Source organism: Aulonocara stuartgranti (assembly GCF_965226115.1).
Source record: "Aulonocara stuartgranti genome assembly, chromosome: 3".
In the NCBI taxonomy this organism is placed as follows: Eukaryota; Metazoa; Chordata; class Actinopteri; order Cichliformes; family Cichlidae; genus Aulonocara; species Aulonocara stuartgranti.
The window spans coordinates 4,741,573-4,763,165 of NC_138941.1; the positions used below are offsets into that span (position 1 = coordinate 4,741,573).

The 21,593-nt window shown below is 42.4% G+C and overlaps 2 long non-coding RNA genes across 5 annotated transcripts in view; one reads left to right on the forward strand and one right to left on the reverse strand.

Moving 5' to 3' along the window:
* Positions 1-21,593, forward strand: part of LOC309702436 — a 229,237-nt gene that overhangs the window by 100,150 nt on the left and 107,494 nt on the right. The window lies entirely within an intron of this gene.
* Positions 1-21,593, reverse strand: part of LOC309702456 — a 224,987-nt gene that overhangs the window by 97,371 nt on the left and 106,023 nt on the right. The gene's annotated exons all lie outside the window — the stretch shown is intronic.

The window sequence follows — 21,593 nt, forward strand, 5'->3', positions numbered from 1 at the left end:
ACTCTGCAAAGTGTGCTTGCAGGCAAGAGATGCAAGAATGCATGACAGAGCAATAGAATAGAATAGAATAGAATAGCTTTTATTGTCACTGTTACAAGAACAATGAAAGGCTGTTTCACATTTCTCCATGTGTGTGAAGTATTTACACAATCACAGACAAATTTACATTTACACAAGAACGATAAGTTATACATGCACCTGCAAACATACGGATACACCCATACAAACATACACGCACATGCATACATGTATGTATAAATACATGCATGCGAACATACAGACGCATGTCTCCACATACACATACATACATGCCATGGCTCGCTGACTGGGAGTGCCGACCTGAGCTCCACAGGAATGAATCCAAAAATGTTACATTTGAATGTTTCAGATCATCAACAAAATGTTAATATTAGACAAAGACAACACAAGTAAACACAACATGCAGGTTGTAAATGTAGCTATTTATTCTTATTAGAGTTATAATTCAGCCCATCGGAGGGTTTTCAAGTCTGAACCACCTTTTTAAGCCACAGCATCTCAGCCAGTTTGAATAGACCAAAGTCCCTCAGAGGTGAACTGGCTGATCATTGAACACATGTTGGTGACATTGATGGTCAGGGATGCAGAGCAGATGCAAAGCCACAGCAAACCACAAAGAGAAGCCCAACAAAGAACCTGCTGTCTGTATTTTTAGATTTTAAGGTTTTTTGATGAAGACAAAAACAAGGACAGCTTCCTCCAGGGAGAAGCTAGAAGCTGCCTCCTGCAGCTATAAATAGCAAGGCTTCAGGAAATCTCACTCTATGTCAGGAGTATGGAAACTGATGGGATGGCGTGCACCCTGCTTAATATTTTGGAGGACTAAATTGCAGCATCTCAGTCATCAATGAGGAAGTAAAGCAGGAAGCCGATCGATGCACTGTGATCGATGATCTAGGTATAAAGTAAACTGCCTTTAATGGTAAATATTATTAATGTATATACAGACCATAAATATTTAAACAGGCACATAGTTTTGTTCTTTAAGGTTAACAAAACCATGATAACGGTGTCTACGTTACAGGACATTTCAATGTGAATAACTGGTAAGTGCTCTATTCTTAGGAAACCGTGGCCTTTCTGTCGGTTTGGATCTGCTGATGAGCCTTTGGTCTATATAAATAGACTGACTATGGCATAATCATGACTTTTGTCATCACAGAAGTGATGGGAGCATTCAAAGACTAAAAAATAAAGCTGTGGAAGAGCAAATAGTGTGCACAATTCATCCGATCGCAGAGAAGCAGTGAAAAACCCACAGAAAGTAAAAGATAGACGTCCTAAAAACTGGTGCAATTCAGTATAATATCATTGCATGTTTTGTTGCAATGGAGCAAACAACAACAGTACACTACTTTGATGGGACTAAAGTATCTCTAATATAACATGGATGCTGTAAAATGTGATTGTGACATCCTTGACGTATGCACAGGAGTACAGAAGTAAAACAGCAGGAGTGTTAGCTCTACAGAGGAAAAGACACGCCTGTTACGTTGCTTACTACCTGCTTCTTGTCACCACATCGCCCGGTAGGATGGTTTCGACTCTCTCTGTAAGTGTACATCTCACTCTAGACTCTGGCTAACCCATTCTCTCCTCCCTCCACAGCTTTCCTACCAGCCCACCTATGGCTGTGCCACATTATACTGTTCATGGTAATACTGGTTTAATGTTGGGCAACGATAAAAAAAATTAAATATTGCGATAGAATATGGGTAAAGTGCCTTTGTTTTCATACCCACATGGCAGCGACAGAGAATGAGAAGGGCGAAAGCGGATCGTTGAATGAAACGGATGAACCAGAACTGGTTTGTAAAAATGGTGCAACTTCAGTGGTGTGGAACTGGTTTGGTGTTTGTCCATCAGATACACAACAAAGCACCATTTTTTTGTAGAACATGCAAGCGGCCGTCATTATTGCCATATTTTTCGGACTAAGGTGCTCTTAAATCTGGGAGTAATCTGGGTCCTAAACTCCGTCCTTCAGGACCCAAAGTCAAACGAACGCTGCAGCATCACTGAGAGTTAAAAACTGTCTAAATTCTTTCATCTTTAATAAAACGATCAGTGTTGCTGCTTTACCAGGTGTAACAATTAAGTTTAACATCCAGGCATCCATGAAAACAAAATTTATTATATTTAACGGAGTTAGAAGTTAGCAGGAAGCTAGCGGAAGTTAGCTTGCTAGTTTCGCTAGTTACCTAAGCATGATATAGCATGTTCTGACAGAGATTTCTGAAAAATTCAAACGTACAGCTCTGCTATCACTTCCAACATAAATGAAGACAGGAAACTAAACAGCAGTGACGTTTGTAGGGTTACTGAAGTTGGGCTAGCTGGTATATAATGATGTGCTACGTGATCGCTAGCGACACAGCTATGTTAGCATAACATAAACAGTGAAGCTGGAGGACGAACACTAACACTTTTCCACTTATAAAAGTTAACGTGAAGGTTCCTGATGGTTAGAGACATATGCAATCGCATGGCAGGATGCTGTAAACGGACCAAACTTCAGTCAGGAGAACAACTGAGATAATCCATCCACAATACGAGGTTAGTCATTAATATACTGCAACAACATGGGAATAGAGCAGCTACCAGAGAATTCAACATTAATGAATCAATGGTACAGAAGTGGAGGAAGCAAGAAGAATGAGTTTAATAAAGTTTGATTTATCTGGCTGCTTTGTTTCTTGTGTCTTATAATCTCGTGCACCTTATGGTCTGAAAAATACATATTTGACTTTTTTATTAACCATGTAAAGCACTTTGTGCTACATTTTTTTTTGTATGAAAAGTGCTTTATAAATAAAGATTGATTGATTTGGCACACAGCAGTTTAATGTAGCAAAGCACCTCTTTAACTTCAGTGGATATTATACATGGTTATGCTCAGGATATGTCAGCCCATTTCTACTGGAGATGCCCTTTGGTTAAACTGTCAGCGAGGAATTTGCATTTGCACTGTTACATTTTTATAAAGCTTTAATGCACATAAAAAAAACAGCTGCTTGTTTAAGTGAAAATAAATGGATGGGGTTTTTGCGCTGGTAAAGTTGTGGAGTTGTATTTTGTCTCGCATCAATTACATTGTCAGTTATATCGTTATTGCAAATTTTCAAATATATGTCGTGATAAATATTTTTGGCCATATCGCCCTGCTCTAAGCAGCCCACTTAATCCAAGCCCATATGTATTTCTCTGTAGTTTGTAAATAAACATTTTCACTGCACCATCTGCTCCTGAATCCAGAATCCTCCTATGCCATGACAGAACATCTAAATCAGCAACATTTTGGACTCTTCTGAAGCACTTTCTATCACGCTGTAAGCACCTGAGAGATGAGTTGGTATCTACGGATGAAACGAAATCATTTGAAGAACTTGTTACATTAGCCTTGAGAACAGTTAGCTTCATAACTTGGCCAGCTCCAGGCCTCGAGGGCCGGTGTCCTGCAGGTTTTAGATCTCACCCTGGGTCTACACACCTGAATCAAATGATTAGTTCATTACCAGGCGTCTGGAGAACTTCAAGGCATGTTGAGCCATTTAAATCAGCTGGACACGTCTAACACCTGCAGGACGCTCGTGGCCTGGGTTTGGACACCACTGCCATAACTGAATACTGAAAGAAACTACAAGTCACGATCAGCTTCCTCATCAAGAACATCGTGAGAAGTCAGTGCAGCTGAGCAGACTTACTCAGGAGGAGTGGTAGAGAAGGACTGAAGAATGGCCACATCAATTCTCCCTGTGCGATAACACAGGTGGATCCTGCAAAACGAGTGTGTTGTCTCTAGTACAACAACATAAGAAGCTTCTCGGATGAGAGGTGAAACGTCTTCAAGCAACTTAAAGAAGTCCAGACGCTTTTCTTTGCAAGCTCCTTTGACTACGATGACCTGGATGACTGAGAACCTTCACAGACGTTCTGCTATATGGTGAATGGGCTTTGCATCCAGCCACTGTAGAACAGCTTCAGCTGGAGCTTTTAGCCACTACATAGAGCAATAATCTTCACTAAGCTTGATCTTAGAAACACGTTCCATCTGGTGGACATTTGGGAGGTGGCAAATGGAAAACTGTTTTCAACACTTGGACATTTCAAGCGTGCCGGGCTGACAAATGCCTCAGTTGTTTTCCAGGCTTTAATCAATAATGTGCTCTTTGTATGTGCACCTGTTTGACCTGCAGATTTGTTTCCAGAGAACAACTAGAACAGGAAGCAAGTCAGAGTTCTTCAATGACTATGAGACACTAAGTCTAGTCTTGGTCTTGGTAGCCAGGGATCCGTCCGCCATGGCCTCTGATCCTGGCTGCCACGTGGCACACATTGCATGCGACCCCTATGGCGCCCACTGCAGGTGGTGGGCCTGCATAAGAATGGGCCCATGTCCCTTTTTCGGGTTGTGCCCAGCCAGGCCCCATGGACCAGTGCCCGGCCACCAGATGTACAGCTTCTGGCACCCTCCCCGGGCCTGGCTCCAGGGCAGGGCCCTGGTAACACTATCCCAGGCAGGGTGAACTGTTTCCTTGACCTTGCACTCATAGGGGTCTTCTGAATTAAATTGAATTGAGGAGCAGACACAGACTGTTTTATATGAGATCCTTCTCATGCACTTCAACAGTCTTATTCATCATCGAGTCTTAAATGATCCTGTTATGACCAATGACTGCTCGACTGTGTCAAAGAGCTACTTCCACAGTGTGGAGAAGCCATAATTCTGACTCCACGCCAAATAAAAGGGGGAAACCCTCCCAGGGATTGACACCTAACAGTTAAATAGTTAAAGGATTAAACTTCTCTTTCCTTTCTTTAAACAAAAAAATATTTTCAAAAAACTATTCAAAGGTCCCAAATATCTTATTTCACTCACAAGGCAGACGAGAGGCAGCTGTGTCATTATGGCGTTTGTATCCTGCTGCTACTGGGACCAGTTACAGTTCCTTTCACTAACACACACACACACACACACACATTCTAGTTTTGATATCTTAGTGAGGACACATCCTAGCCGCTCACCGTAACCATCAATAATGGATGGTTAACGCTCAACCTAAACCTAACCATAACCTAACTGTAACCCTGACACTAGAACCACATTGTGAGTCTCAAACTCGTGAGGCACTTTTGTCCTCATAAATGACTGTTGGTCCCCACAAGTATAGTAACATTCCAATTCTTGGTCCCCACAGAGACATCTAAACAGGTACACACACACACTTTCATGTATTTTTGTCCACAGTATAAAAGCTGTTTGGGGCTGGGAGGAATTAAGTCCGTCCATGGCAACTTTCCCCGACTGCCTTCCACATTCTTTGAGTACTTGCCTTGTCTGCTCGCTCTGGCGCTTTAATGACTTCCTTCAAATGGTACCAACACTTCAGCAACGACTGCAACATCATTTTTTCCATCTTCACAGTCCTGGAAGCATTGGACAGTATCATCTAATACATGGAAAATATTAAAACAGCTCAGCTCACAAAAGCTGGGAAACCTTGGGTGCAAACATGTGGAGACCACTAATTCATTTACTGCATGTTGCCTCTGCTCAGTGTCTGCTCAGTAGAACATGGATCTACATGTTCACTCCTGCACTGGCCAAAGCTGGTAGTGGTACTGCTTAGACTCTTTGAGTGCTAACATTGGTGCTCCAATCATTTGGTGTGGCTCTAACGGTGTGATTCAGACTGAGCAGACCTGGTGCATTTTGAATCAAAACTGCAGAGTCATTTTACTATTATTTAATAAGGAAGAACAGAGAAGAGTCCATGACCACGTTATATCAGTAAAGATGTTGTGTCTGCATGAGAGTAGACTGTCTCTGCAGGCAGCATCACACCCAAACAGAGCAGACAGCCTGTTCATCCTGAGCTCGCCAAGGTCACCAAAGGTCAGGCGGACAAAAACCTGCAGTCTTAACAAAGCCACAGGCAAAGACACTCTTTATTATCAACTATCTAATAAAACGCAAAACAGCCAAGAAGTGAATCTGCCATGAATTTCACAACTTTACAAGCTAAGAAATAGACACTGAGCTTTATATTGATTAAATATGTTAAATAGATATTAAATTAAATATAGATCCTGATAAATGCCTCGTTAATTTTTCATCATAGAATTACTGTTGAAACAACCCCTTATCCATGTTTGATGCCCTGCAATGGACTCACAGCCAACTGTAGAAAGCAGCCCAATCAGAGGCACTTTTTCTTTGACCCAGTTTATTCTAAGTGGAGATATTATCTGAATTTCAGGAGTGGGACCACACCTCATTCTCGCCGCCTCAGTTTATATATGCCCCCTTCACCAATACCCTCGGTTCTCATTTTCATGCCCCCCTGGAGCCCAGGAGCCGCTGCCGGTCCTCTTTGAGGCCTTCCCCACATTGCAGCACCAGTACACGCTCCCTCATCCATCATCGTTCATCGTAACTGAGAATGTGGTCCCAGCTAGTGAAATTGCTAGTAAAAATGTTAATGTGATAAACTCACCAGCTACTGGCTCACTGACATCCAGTACAAGAAGGCCAGGCTTACCAAAACATACAGTTTGATTTGTGCGCTCTGCTGCTGCTGCACACAAATACTGTCCAACACAAGGAATTCAGCCTGGATTTACACTCGTCCCAGTGTCCTATGGCAGGTCAGCTCTATCACAGGCAAGGACAGCTCTGACGCTTCAGAAGTGTTATCAAAATAAATAAATAAATAAAATAGAAATAACATAGTAGTTTGGATCAAAAGCCAGACTAAAATAATAAGTTTTAAGACGCAATTTAAAAGACTGCATGGACTCGGAGAGACGAATATAAAGAGGGAGGTTACTCCAGAGTCTGGGAGGTACGACAGCAAAGGCCCGATCCCCTCTGGACTTCAGACGAGACCTCGGTTGCGTCAGGAGCATTTGATTGGAAGATCTAAGTGCCTTATTAGGGATGCACAAATGGAGGCGCTCGCGTAGATAGCTGGGAGCTAAATTGTTCAAAGTTTTAAAGGTAAGCAAAAGAATTTTGAATATTGGTACGATAATCAACAGGGAGCCAACGTAGGTTGGCTAAAACTGGTGTGATGTGGGCATAATTTCTAGTTCCAGTTAAGAGACGCGCAGCTGCATTTCAAACTAACTGGAGCCGGTGCATAGAGGAAGGTGGGAGGCCCGAGTAGAGAGAATTACAGTAGTCTAATCTGGAAGTGATAAGACCATGAACGTGTTTTTTAAGGTCCTTCAAAGGGAGGTATGGCTTTGCTTTAGATATCTGACGCAGCTGGTAGAAACAGTTTTTTACCACAGAGGAGGTCGATTTCTTGAGCTGTCCAGGAAAACACCAAGGTTTCTAACAGTGAGTGAGAGATGGCTACCAAGGGGCCCTAAGGCATCAGTAAGTTGTTCCAGCGGGGTGTGACTATCAAAAACTATAACTTTTGTCTTTCAGTGTGAGAGACGTGACCACGTTTGTACCTCATTTAGACAGTCAAACAGGGGTTCCAGAGACGTAGAGACATCTGATGTCAAAGGGAAATAAATTTTTATGTCGTCGGCGTAGCAGTGAAAGGAAATGTTATATTTTTTAAGTATTACTCCCAAAGGCAGCATGTACAAGGAAAAAAGAACTGGGCCGAGCACAGATCCTTGAGGCACACCACAGTGAATTTGTTTTTAAAAACTGAAGCTGGCCCTCCACCTCTGTCAGTAGACTGGGGTGAGCTCAGAAAGGTGAATCGGGTTGGTTCTGAGAAAGAAAAGAACTCACCAGGGCAAAGCCAAGTTTCAGTCAAGAATAAGAAGTCCAGCCCGGATGAAAGAATCAGCATACAGAGTCCTGAAGTTGGCAGCATGGTGTTCAGAAAACAGCCTGGGACTGGGAGGTCATTGTCAACATCAGGAGGCACTGACTTGGCCCCCCTCTACATCAACGGGGAGTGTGTGGAGAGGGTCCACACCTCCCGGTTCCTTGGTGTCCTCATCTCTGCTGACACCTCCTGGACAGACAACATCTCAGCGGTCGTCAAGAAGGCCCAACAGCGGCTGCACTTCCTGCGAGTCTTCAGGAAGTACAAGCTGAACTCCAACCTGCTGCTGACATCACGGTATGGTACGGCAGCTGCACTAAGGCGGATAGAGGCTTCAGAGTGTGGTCAAGACAGCACAGAAGATCATCGGCTGCCCTCTCCCCTCCCTGATGGACATTTATTCCTCCCGCTGCCTCAGCAGAGCAGCAAGCATTATCCATGACAGCTCCAGTCCGGTTCTAACCTGTTCAACCTGCTTCCCTCAGGGAGGCGCTACAGGTGCATCAGCAAGGAGACCCACAGACTCACAACAGTTTTTTCCACCCGTAACCTGAACTCACACATGATAAACACAGTTCCACCCCCCAATGTAGGACCTCTATACACAGACTACACAACTATCATCACCACAGTGCAACACTTAATTTACGTGCAGTAACCCACACTGTAATATATAGCACTATGTTTTGTTTCTATATTTGTAGATAGTGCTGCAGAACTGTGCAACTCACCCCCTTTCTTTCCCACGTCTGCACTGAATAGGAGATGCTCTGAAGCTTATTGTGCATGTGTGTAGTGACAATAAAACGCATTCTATTCTATTTTTGTTCACATGCTAAGTTCAGCATTCAAAATCTTGGTGTAATGTTTGAGTCTTCTCTGAGTTTCAACTGTGTAAAATCTTTATCTCACTCCTAACATTTCTAAACATGGTCTCCTCTGCTGAACTGGAAGAAATTATCAATGCGTTTCCATCATTGCATTTAGATTAATGTACTGGCCTCTGTGCTGGATTAGAGAAACCACCAAGGCTCTGCACCAGTCTACAGCTGACTCTGTCAATTCTTTTAAAAAGCAGTTCAAAACCTTTTTGTTTAAACAGATTTTCTGTTGAGAAGTTTTTTAAAAATTTTAAAACTACAGGTTTATGTTATTTTGGCACTTAATGGGGTTTTTTTGTGACGGTTTGTCTGTGAAAACGTCCTCACAATCACTAAAAACCAAAGAACACCACCCCCACAGTAAAGCGGTGGAAACATGGGTCACTTTTCTGCTAAGAGCACAACATGACCTCCCTGCATGGAGGGGCCAATAGACAGGACCGCGTATCGTACTGTGACGAGGAACCTTCGTCCCATGAAGATGGATGTTCAAGCATGACGATGATCCAAAACATCGTGTCGAGGTAACGAAGCAGTGGATGAAAATAAGAGTGGCCTATCGAGTCTTCCACTCATCACCTCCAGCTGGTGACGGCAGATGGCTGCCCCTCACCAAGCCTGGGGTTACTTCTTCTTCTCTGTAATGTTGTAGGGTATTTACCTTATAAATATGAAATATATAAATATGAAATATGTCAAAACAAAGCAGAGACAGCGATCAGTGATAAATGATTCTCAGTGCTGGAGATAAGGATGTACGGTAACCTTCAACATTACACATCCTGTGGACACATACTGTTTGATCTATTGTTAGCATAAAGACGCTGACAGGTGCAGATGAATGAGCCCCTGATTTCTTCAGCCTACAGCAGACAGACTGTCAGGAGTTAGCTGCAGGACTGCAGAGCGTATGCTTGGTTTTATGTTGTGTTGTTGTTTTTAGCCTGACAGATGCCAAATGATCTGTCTGATCAAACGGGCGATTGTGGAAGAACACAAGCGCTTTGTCCTCTGGAGGCTGCTGACCTTCTCTGGCCACACAAACTGCTACACACTCACACTGACATTAACCTGTCACTGTGGTACACCACTCTATACTTCACATATCTTGGTTGTCCTCATTTACACGACAAACTCTTAAATAGACACACACAGTGACACTGTACGCCACCCCGAGAGGCCCAGTGTGGCACGCTACTGGTGTGTCACATGCTCAGAGTCTAAACAGCCTCTGTGAACCCACACTGCTGCAAATATGTCGCCAGCGCCTTCAGATTCAAATCAGTGTGTCATTGAGCAACAGAGGTTAGCAAAGGTGTCCCAGTCCAAATATGGTGTAACACCAGGAACGTGTGGGACATTCCTTTCTTATGACTTCATAAACTCAGCTACTGGGAGATTAATCCAGCGTGGTGTGGCAGCTTTGATCGTAGACCAAAAATGTGCGCTCCAAAAAGATCCCAGCGTGATCAAAACAGGCCGTCCTTTGGCGTCCACCGGGCAGTGTTTTGTAAATAATGTGTGTTTATCATTTATATGGGAATATAAAGAACTAGTTTTAGCTGTTCTACATAAACAGCATATCCCAAATATCATCAAAACAGAAAATTAGAATAAGAGCTTTCAAATCTAATTTATTGGCACAATTATTTCAATTTACTTTGCTTTGGAAACAAATGTGCTGTGAGGGCTGTTTAGATCACATGTTACATAATGAAGTAATGAATGTCATTTCTAACTGTTTGATTTTATAAAGTATGTTTGATAAATGTGAGGTCACGTCCAATCTGGAAGAGACATGTTAAAAAATGACCACGGCCTGCACGACTTCACATTTGATGTTATAGTCAGTGTGTACTAGTGATGGGATTTCTGGCTCTTGTTAGAGAACCGGCTCTTCAGGTTGTTTTGTTGTTATAATTTACATTATTATTAACAATAATATAAAATTATGCACAAAAGGAATTACTAATGTAAAAAAAAAAAGTGGTTTTATTTATATATGTTTATATATAAATATATACGGTGGCCCCTAGAGACAAAACACGTACAAACTCCAAAACACATTTCTAGCATGAACTGAACTTCCAAAGCAGAGCTACTAGATCACCTAAATTACACAATTGAAAGCATGTGTGTATTGTTTGTGTATTTATACACAAGCACTCATATATAGTCAAATAATTTAAAAAAAGTTCATTTACCTGTTACTACCACACACCAAATCCGGTCGTTGGTACTTGCTGGCTTGTGTAGCCACGAGGTAACAAAAGCTCAACACTGCGCCCAGCATCCTGGAGCACGTCTGTTGTCTTTTGTACGTGTTTTGAGTTTTTATGTCCTTCTGATTTTTTACGTGTTTTGGAGTTTGTACGTGTTTTTACGTGTTTTGGAGTTTTTATGTGTTTTGTCTCTAGGGGCCACCGTAAATATACTTTTATTTATTCACTCCACATAAAATGTAATAAATAAATCATATAATACAAAAATCAACTATTCACATTTCAACTTTTAACTATTTAAATTTTCAGCTTTTTCCTTTTACAAATTTAAAGTGAAAACAACACAAAACACTGCAAACCACAACACAATTAAATAGATTAGGAGCCGACTCGCGTCGTTCATGTCAGAGATCCGGCTCTAAGAGCCATTTCGTTCGCGACCGACCCATCACTAGTGTGTACATGTTTCTATTACAGCAGTGCAACAGTGTTCAACCCAACGTATCTCTGTGAAAGACAAATAACTGCAGCTGAATAAAAGCTTTATTGCTGCCTAATTCATCGCTACGTGTACCTCCGTCCAAGATAATGGATGGTTTGTCATCTGCTGGTGTGTCTGCAGGACAAGCATGTAATGGGATCAGTGGGGATAAATTCATGGAGGAGAGGAGAATGAGACAGAGACTTAATGCTAGCTAATGAAAGGACAGCAAACTAACACAGAGGAAGAGGTCAAGGCAGATTTCTTTGCAGGGTGAGATGAGGAAGGGAGGAGAGTAACCACTGTGATCACCCAGAAGAGAATGACTCAGGTCTGTGTCCAGTCTCCCCAAATCAGCATGACACAGCAAACTAAGCTACATAAATCTCTGAATTACCAGCTGAGCCACTAATCCAGGCGGTATGACACTCGCCAAACTGCTAGTTCTGTGATATTTTACCACCGAGCATAAAAGTGCTTACAGGAAAGGCCAGGAAAGAATAAGCCATGAATACAGAGTTTAAATCATAAGAATATTTTATAACGTTTAACATTACGCAGAAGCATTTCATATTCATGAAACGCTTTCAATTAAAAGAAAACATCGAAACAGGTAATAAGAACACACCCAACATGCTCAACACCCACTTTAGTACTTCCTACTCAGCAGTTTCAATTACTGGTTAAAGCAAATGTGTTAGAAACTTAAAGCACGTAAAGAATCTGCTCAAGTCAAACAAGACATCAGACACACATCACCAAGAAGGCAAGTTTAAAGCAGTCCTACAGAAAGGTTTCAAAACTCACTCCCACAGCTTGATTCCAAGGATGTTAGATTCCTATCGGGCCTTTTCTACTGTTAATGTTTAAGCTAAATGACAACTTTGTTTGTCCACTGTCAGCATTCGAAACAACTTCTACAGGGTTTAATGGAGCACACAGATTTGACTTTTTACAAAAGCACTCAAAGAGCTGTAGTAATGAAGAATTGTATCACAGTACGTTTTGTCATATCCTGTCTAAGATGTTTTTTCTTGCATGAGCCTAAGCACTCATTTATACTCGTATCCAATACAACTGATTTCGGTTTTATGCTTCCTAAAACCCTTAAAATTCCTTGTCAACGTCTTTTAGTTTAACCAATCCTAAAGGAAATCAAGCTTTGCTGCTCTACTCTATTTCCCGTTCCCTGCAACATGTGTGTGGATGCTGAATGAGACGGGTGGAGGGATGAGCGCTACATGGTTGTGTTTGAGCAGGAGGGCCGGATGATGAATGGGCTTTTATAGACATGCTGTTCGTTTACGGAGGCTTGTAGGCGATGATCTCTTTAGTGTAATATGAAAAGGAAACAGACACATCGTGATATCACAAACACAATCCTACATTTGTGCCAACCTAATAAAATAATATGCAGTACTGTGTGAAACTCATCAAGTGGCCTGAACTAAAAGTTCTCCAGCAAGTTTAGTAGCATTGCTACTTGAGATTGTTCATGTTGCAGCCAAGAACTTCACTGATGACTGCTGCCATGGTGTAAATCAGCTGGTTGGTTCCAGCGATGGTCACACTAGGGACTGTCCACTGCAGTAAAAACTCTGCATTATCACTCCGTTACCTGCTGCAAGCACTGCCACAGTCTGATTTTCTTTCATCACTACCTGAATTAGTTTGACTAAAAGGAAAAAGAAATGGCAGATGTCCTTCTCTACAGGGGCAGAACTGTTGGCAAACTGTTCACCACCCCCCAACCGCCCTGTCTGTCATCACTCCACTAGCATTGCTGTTTGTAATTATATTCACTCCACTTTTACACACCTGTACATAATATCCTAAAAGCCACAAATCAATTAGAACCCTGCTCTGTTTGGTAATGAACTGTGATAAAACAAATATCCCCTGCCTATGAAAAACCATAGGCTTCCCAAGGGAGTCATGAGTTCATAATGTTCATGTTTATAAACACTGAAAGCTGACATGGAGTAGGTCCCAGGCCCTGAACTCCATAAGCAAGAAAATGGATTGATGTATAAATACACACACACACATATATTAGGGGTGCAACGACAAACAAAATTCACGGTTCGGTTCAGTTCGATACTTTGGTGTCACGGTTCGATATTTTTTCGATACCAAAAAAATGTTCATGCCTTTTTAATTTGTCATTTATTAAAATTATAAATATATATTTTAACTCAAACGTACAGTTTTTAAATTTAATGTTGCTGAAACAACAAAATAATAATAAAAAAATCTATCTGATGGAGGAATCGCTCATCTTTGGAAAAGAGAGTTTATTACAGAGAAATGTCTCTTTCAAAATAAAAGCTATACTATACGCTTCTTCTGGGCTATATTCTCAGCAGCATATTAAACATATCAGGTCCCCATAAGGAGAATCCTGTGCTAACAGCTGTCTAAATGAGTTAGTTCATTTTACAGCTTTTGGCACTGCGACGCTCTCCTCGGCTCGACAGACACAATCTCACCATGTCGGCACAATATACTGAGTGCAATCCATAACATGATTTTATCTCACTGTAACTTTGAAATCGACCAAATGTTGCGTAAATGACGTGTCACGTGAGTTGAGCACATGCACACCCCCTGTCCTCACAGCAGACATTCATCTTAGCCCCCCCTTGTGTTTTGAGATCATTGCTGCAACAAAAGGTTGCCACACATATTTCTACATGAAACGTACTGATTCAGTTGGCACATATTTAACTATGGTTGGATGAGACCTGCACTCTGTTTTAATATAATGTTGTTTTGTTTGAGTGGCTGAAATAAAGCTAATAAAATAAATGAATACTAAAATAAAGCTGAATCACATCACAGGAATGACACAGCCCTGTTCCTCCGGGCTGTCAATCTGTGAATCAGCAAACATGTATGATTTATTGTCATTCATTTGCTAAACAAACTTACCTCTGAACTTTGACCCTGACAATTCAATTTTATTTATATAGCGCCAAATCACAACAAAAGTCGCCTCAAGGCGCTTCATAGATACAGAGAAAAACCCAACAATCATATGACCCCCTATGAGCAAGCACTTTGGCGACAGTGGGAAGGAAAAACTCCCTTTTAACAGGAAGAAACCTCCGACAGAACCAGGCTCAGGGAGGGGCGGGGCCATCTGCTGTGATTGGTTGGGGTGAGAGAAGAAAAACAGGATAAAGACATGCTGTGGAAGAGAGACAGAGGTTAATAACAGGTATGATTCAATGCAGAGAGGTCTGTTAACACAACAAGGGAGATCCAGGTTTCCCAGCTGACGAGCAGAGGGCAGCGGCTTCCACTCGTTTGAGCAGTTTGTTGCGTGACCTCCTGTCTCTCACTGAACTAAAATGCCTCCAAACAACAGCAAAATAGATGGCACTCACTCCAACGTCTTGCAGCAAAAACATTAAGTGATGGGAAGAACAGGTGATGGATGAGCTGCAGATGTAACCGGTGTGATTCTGCGTTGTGTCTGATAAAAAAGGTAAAAGAAAGAAAGACCTCCCAGTAAATAATTTGCCCACTCCAGCTCCTACGACCAAATACAAACAGTGGGGAAGAGGGTTAGCTCCACCCACCACAGCTCCCAAGCTAGCAAGGAGTATATATTCATGCTAGCATTTATGGCGCCTAAAACACATTTATGATACACACATACGACACACTTATAACATCTAACAAAAACAGGCTTAATAATGACAATAATCGAACTAAAATTGCAACCAGAAACATCCAGGTGGCTAAATATGCATTATATGTGTGTTTTAAAGTGTTGGAAAGAAATGACACCCACCTCTCCCACAGGGGGATTGTAGAAAAGGGGAGAGGCAAAAGGGGTACACTGTATTTATAGGATTGCACCGAAGAAGAAGAAAAGAACGAGGAGGGGCTCTAACTGATAATGAACACAACTACAGGCTTGGAGGTCCTAAAAGTCAGGTATAAAAGGAGCAGTTTGGGGGTTTAGAACACATTATAACAATGTGATTTATGACCCTGTTACACAGAGCCAGCAGAATGAGCTGCTGCCACCACCACAATCAATGGTGACGCCAATTTAGAAAGAGCCCCAGTTGATTCCACTCTTGCCAGATGCTGAATACACATCGTCTAAAAGTGTGTGCCATTGACCAAAGGAGGAGTGGGCTGTTCACACATGCCTGTGTTCTTATGGAGCAGTCTTTGAGGATGGCGAGTCCAGAGCTGGAGGTTTAGATCTAAGAGAGTGATCCAAAGTCAGGAGAGGATTACACCCAACCTTCAGAGATCTTCCTATAAGCCAGAACTGGAAGCAGAGCCACCTTTGGCTATGATATCTTTACTGGACCCAGTAAGTCCAGTCAAGGTCAAAAACGTGGTCAGTCCCCCATTTAGTGCCATAGATCTGAAACATAGTAAACAAAATGCTAGTAAAAAGTTACAAACATGTTCAAGTTACATGTCTACAACTCCACAACAGACATACTTTGCTACTGGTGCCAAACAGTACTGCAGTCTGTAGCTTTCCAGCCATCCTTTGAACGTCTTTGAGTTTAATGTAGCCAAAACTGGATTCAGTAATCAGTGTTTATTTACAGAAGCCGTAGAGTATGGCTGCCACATGTGAACATCAGTGACGGCTCATTTAAACTGTAGGAACGATTAACCCAACATCAGAAAAATACTTCATTTTACATTAATGTGACAAATTAACACTGCTGGGACTTTTCTGGTCCTACACTGTTCATGTCCAAGTCAACACATTGTAAGATTTACACGTGGAAGGTCATCTAAGCTGCTTATGTGGAGATTACCTTTCCTTTAACAACGACCAGTTTCTTCTTTTCAGTTTTCAGTTTTATTTGTCATATGCAAGTTAGCACAGGGTCAACATTGCAATGAAATGTGTTTGACGAGCAGCAGTCACTCGGCAGCTTGATACAGTAGGAGAAAATATAATAAAATAAAATAATAAAGAAAATAGAAAAATAGTAAGGAGCAAATATTAGAGAGACATGGTAAAAGAGAAAAGATGACTAAATATATTTGTATCTATAAATATATGTACACTAGTGATTAAATAAGAAAATCTTGAAGAGAAATATGACGGGAGGGCAGATGGGACATTGCACAGGAATGAGCAGCAGAAAATTTCAGTATTGCACTTTTAAATATAAATATCAATGACAATAAAGTGGAGTGACCAGTGCAGATTAAACAGAGTACTTGTGAAGCTGCAGGTAGCTTCTGAGTGCTGTGTTGTGTGTGTTTAAGTGTTGTGGTTGAGGTGTCGTACGGCTTGGTGGTAGAAACAGTTTTTGAGTCTTGTAGTCCGAGCAGACAGACTCCTGTAACGATGGTAACAAGGAGAACAGCTGATGTGCTGGGTGGCTGTGGTCCTTGATGATGCTGTGTGCTTTATGGAGGCACCGCTGGAGATAAATGTCCTGAATGGCAGGAAGCCTCGTGCCAGTGATGTGCTCTGCTGCCTTCACCCTCTGTAGTGATTTACGGCTGCTGGCAGAGCAGCTTCGTACCAAACTGTGATGCAGCTCGTCAGCAAGCTCTCGACTGCACACCTGTAGAAATTTGAGGTGATGTTGGCGTTCATGCCAAACTTCCTCAGCCTCCTCAGGAAGTAAAGCCGCTGGCGAGCTTTCCTGATTGTTCTCACCTCAAACACATTATTTACCCATCCAGGTGGAACATGTAGCTGTGCTCGGTTTGACAGCTTTCATCCTGGCAGCAGCGTCAGCTGAAGCATACAAGGCACACATAGATGTCACTGAGCTGGAGCTCTGGGAGAGACGTCGCCACTTTCAGGCCTTTAAACAAAGCTGTTGGAGCACAAGTCCCAAAGATTTATAGTTTCTCTTCATGTCTTCATTGTTCCTCCATGGAGAGATGTTCCAAGTAGCCTTGGCTCGAGACAGGCGTCCTGCAGGACTACCTACCAACTGTCCACTGTTTGCAGTCGTGGTAGAGTAATGTTGCCCACCAGTGACTGAAAACCATGGATTGGAGAAGAATGACAGAATTCAGTGACCTTGTGGGGCCATAACAGACAAATGACAGCAGTGTAGTGGATCAAATAAAGAGTGATGATGTTATATTTGTGACTGTAGCAGGACCAAGGCTCAAAAGGTTGCAGGCGTTGTTAATTGAGCAGAAGATGGACGGCATCAAGCCCTCTCCTCGACAGCTACAGGATCACAGTCTGCAGGTTCAGTTATGCAACGTTTTAGCATCGATGCGTGAAGTTAAGAGCAGACAGGGAGGTTATTTTTGCACTGGGCTGGAATGACTCAGTTTACCTGTCAAAGGCTATCACGGCTGGGAGAAAACCCTCAGCATTAGTAAAGAAGGACCACGGTGGCCTCTGGGTAGAAACACTGCAGAGTTCATGTGGATACGCTGCTGCATTAGGTCAGATAGAAATATCATAAAGCATCATTAAGTAAAAACGTTTATTAAGAACAAATGTTTAAATATTGTTAACGTGTTTCCCAGAAACATCTGTAGAGACAAAGAGCTTTCTGTTGTTGCTTCGAGGAAACAAGCTCTTCTTTTTAGTTTTGTCCTGGTATTTATTCCAGGACGGACTCATCCACTGAGCAGTGTTTGGGTTTCTTCCTTTTCCTCGTTCTGGATGCAAACTATTACAACTTGGGCTTTATTTCAGTGACAATGGCCTTAAGCTGCAATACAACAGGAAGTTACTCATATATAGTAATTTCCCAGACCATATTAAAAATCCATTAACAGGAAATACAAATGATGGGTCAATGCCACAGCATGGACATTAGAACAGTTGGGAAAATTTACCTGGAAAAAGGTGAAAATGAGGCTTCATTGAACTGGAATTACAAAGACCAGGAATGTGAGATCCACCAGCCACAACTGAGGGTTTTTACACATCATATCCTCAAAGTAGAACTACAGTGATCAAAAGAATCGACTTTAATGTTATTCTTTCTTTATTTATGTCAGATTTAACCCCCCAAAAAGCTTTAATCTTTAACTAGTCTTTGGACGTAGCTACAGTACGGTCAGGTTGACAGTTTATGGGTAACATGTGGCCACCAGGCACTGCGACACACTTCCATGTTATATTACCTTGGCGTCCCGTAGGAATACAGGAGAATCATGTGAGGAATCTAAGAGTTGTTTCTTAATTCAATTCAGTTTTATTTACACAGCACCAAATCACAACAGCAGTCGTCTCAAGGTGCTTTATACTGTAAGGTAGCTCGTACAATAATACATACAGAGAAAAACCCATCAATCATATGACCCCCTGTGAGCAGCACTTTGGCGACAGTGGGAAGGAAAAACTCCCTTTTAACAGGAAGAAACCTCCAGCAGAACCAGGCTCAGGGAGGGGCGGGGCCATCTGCTGTGATTGGTTGGGGTGAGAGAAGGAAGACAGGATAAAGACATGCTGTGGAAGAGAGACAGATGAACCGCTGAGTGTTGTCCCGTCGAGGTGGCTCTTCTATGTTGTGCATTTATGGCACCAAACCACAAATGCAAAGGAAGAAAGGGTCGAGGCACAGCACCCAGCTGCCTGACAATATTCAGGCAACGTCCAAAGCCCCACAAAGGACCTACCCACACCCCACTGGCCCCGCCCAGATCAAGGAGCTGTCACAGCAGACAAAAATGTGAAGTCCGCACATAGTCGCCATGGCACCCACCAACCCACCACACCATCCCCCATGGAGCTACCAGGAGAGGCATACTGGCCCACTGAGGATCACAGAGGAGCAGACCCAGGGGGGCTGACAGCACAGCCCCCACCCACCAGTCGTGCAGCTTATTTTATCTTGTCAGCGTGAGCCCCACCTAAAGGGGACAGAGGGATTAGTGAGTTGCATTAGTGGGGCAGGAGAGAGTGAAGCAGGGGAGCCAATGTCACTGCGATACGACTCCTCAACACCATCCAGCCTGCCCCACCACTCATAATGAGTCCTGCTGTGCTCTGTAGCAATGATGCATTTTATGTGTGTGTGCCAGGTTAGTGCTGTGGATTCAAAGGAGCACAGTTCCACTAAACAGGAGATCAGGATAAACCCCAGTAACCAACCCTGCCCCCGCCATCACATATTCTCAATCCCAACAGAGGCCAGCCCCACAATGACATGCCACACGTGATACACAGCCAACATTACTGTTATAATTACATGTTTCCTTTATTACTTTCCTTTCAACCTATTGATTTTGCACCTTAAACTTTCTTCGGTTGCTACAAGCCACAAAGTCCTTTATGGTTTGTCTCTGTTGTGTGGAGGGCTGTTTTTAAGAGCTCAAAAATGGGTGTATCAGAGTCAAACAGGCAGCACAGTGGAAAAGTGGTTGGCACTGTTTCCTGACAGCAAGAAGGTTCTGGGTTCAAATCCAACATCTAAGCTGTTTGCATGCTCTCCCCATGTCTGGGTCCTCTCTGGGTTCTCTGGCTCCCACAGTCCAAAGACGAGCAGTTAGTGGGGTTAGGTTGATTGGTGTATGTGCCCATGAGTATGAGTGTACACGGGTGTTTCTCTGTGTTAGTGACAGTCTGACAGAAGGCTGCATCCCTCAGCCTCATGTGGGCTGTGTAGCCCCTTTACAACTGCAGTGAGAGCTCAGACCTGTTTCTGGTGGGTGGTGGACTCCTCCAGGGCTTCCCCTGATTCCCCTTCTGCCACAGAAGACTGTGGCCTCAGAAACTCATATCTGCTTTTTGCAAATGAAGCGAACCTGTTGGCTTCATCAGCAGGGGCGGATCTAGAAGGGTGGCATGGGGTGGCAAGTGCCACCCTAAAATGATCCCTTGCCACCCCAAGTGCCACCCCAGTTTTGCATATGACAGTGTTGTTTATTAAAATAAGTTTAACAGTTTGAGCGTAGTTACAGTCAGCAGTGAATATAAATGCTAGAACTGGATATATTCCATAGTGTCCCCCCCTCCACATTAACAAATGGTTCAGCCCATAGCAGGACGGCTTTTTTCTTGTTTTCAGTAGCAAGCGATGCTTATGATCGTGCCAGAGCACATTTTGAACAACACCATGGGAATTTCTGATTTTACACAGGTGGGTGGATGTTACACTGTGGAAATGAAGGAAGGTGAGTGCTATTTTAAATGGTTGTAGAAAATGAAAAAACAGCAGGTGTATTGGCTGCATTTTTAGATAAATAGTTGTATCTGTTTACAAAATGCACAATTTATATTTGCATTTCAAGTTATAAACATTTACCCAACACGTCTGTGGTTTTTTTACAGTAAAAAATACTGCTAGGATTTTAGGTTCTTTGTGTGATTTCAGATCAGTAATAGTTACATTAATAGTAATAGTAATACTAATGCAGTATGTCAGTGAAAAAACAACTAAATTCAGTTGAGCTGAAAAGATACCAAACAAAGCAAGAGGAGGAAAAAATAAAATGAAACAATCTGAGGGTGAAATACAAACGTAAACTCAAAGGAGTCACAAATGTCCGGTTGTGTTTCAGACCTCAGAGGGTGAATCCAACAAATCATGAAAAATGAGGTTTACATGTTTGTTCATGACAGTGCAGATTTCTGACATTTTGTGTCATTTAAGCTGCAACAATGTGACAGTTTTCTAACAAAAACAGTGAAACTTAAGTTAGACTTGTGTTTGTAAATGAAGCGCCCCATGTTGTGTAGCTTTCTGGAGTTTATACTTATTGGGCTACATATGTATTTAATATACAGGCTGTACAGTACATAACATCAAAACTCACATGTTTCATGTAACTAAAGTGTGTAATCATGTGGGTACAGACAATAATTAAGTTATAGACTATATTTATATGAAAAACGTGCATACTTACTGCATTTGAATCATTTTAACCACATGTAACCACCTGCATATGTGTTTGGGGGAAAAAGGCTTTGATTTTGCCACCCTAAGAAAATTTCTCTAGAGCCGCCCCTGACCATTTCACAGGATTTGCATTTAAAGATGCAACAAGACTAAAATGGTTAGGGTCAGGAGGTCAAAGGTCAGAGCTCCTGTGGGTCTGAGGGCGGCCTCACGCTGGAGAAGGATGAAGGAGTCTGACCTGAGCCAGTGTTTGACATGAACACATCAGCACTGCTGTCAGTGAGCCTAACGACAGCCGTTAGCATCATTTCAGTGTTTCAGTCATAAAAACACTTCCTGTCACTGTGGTGGTTACA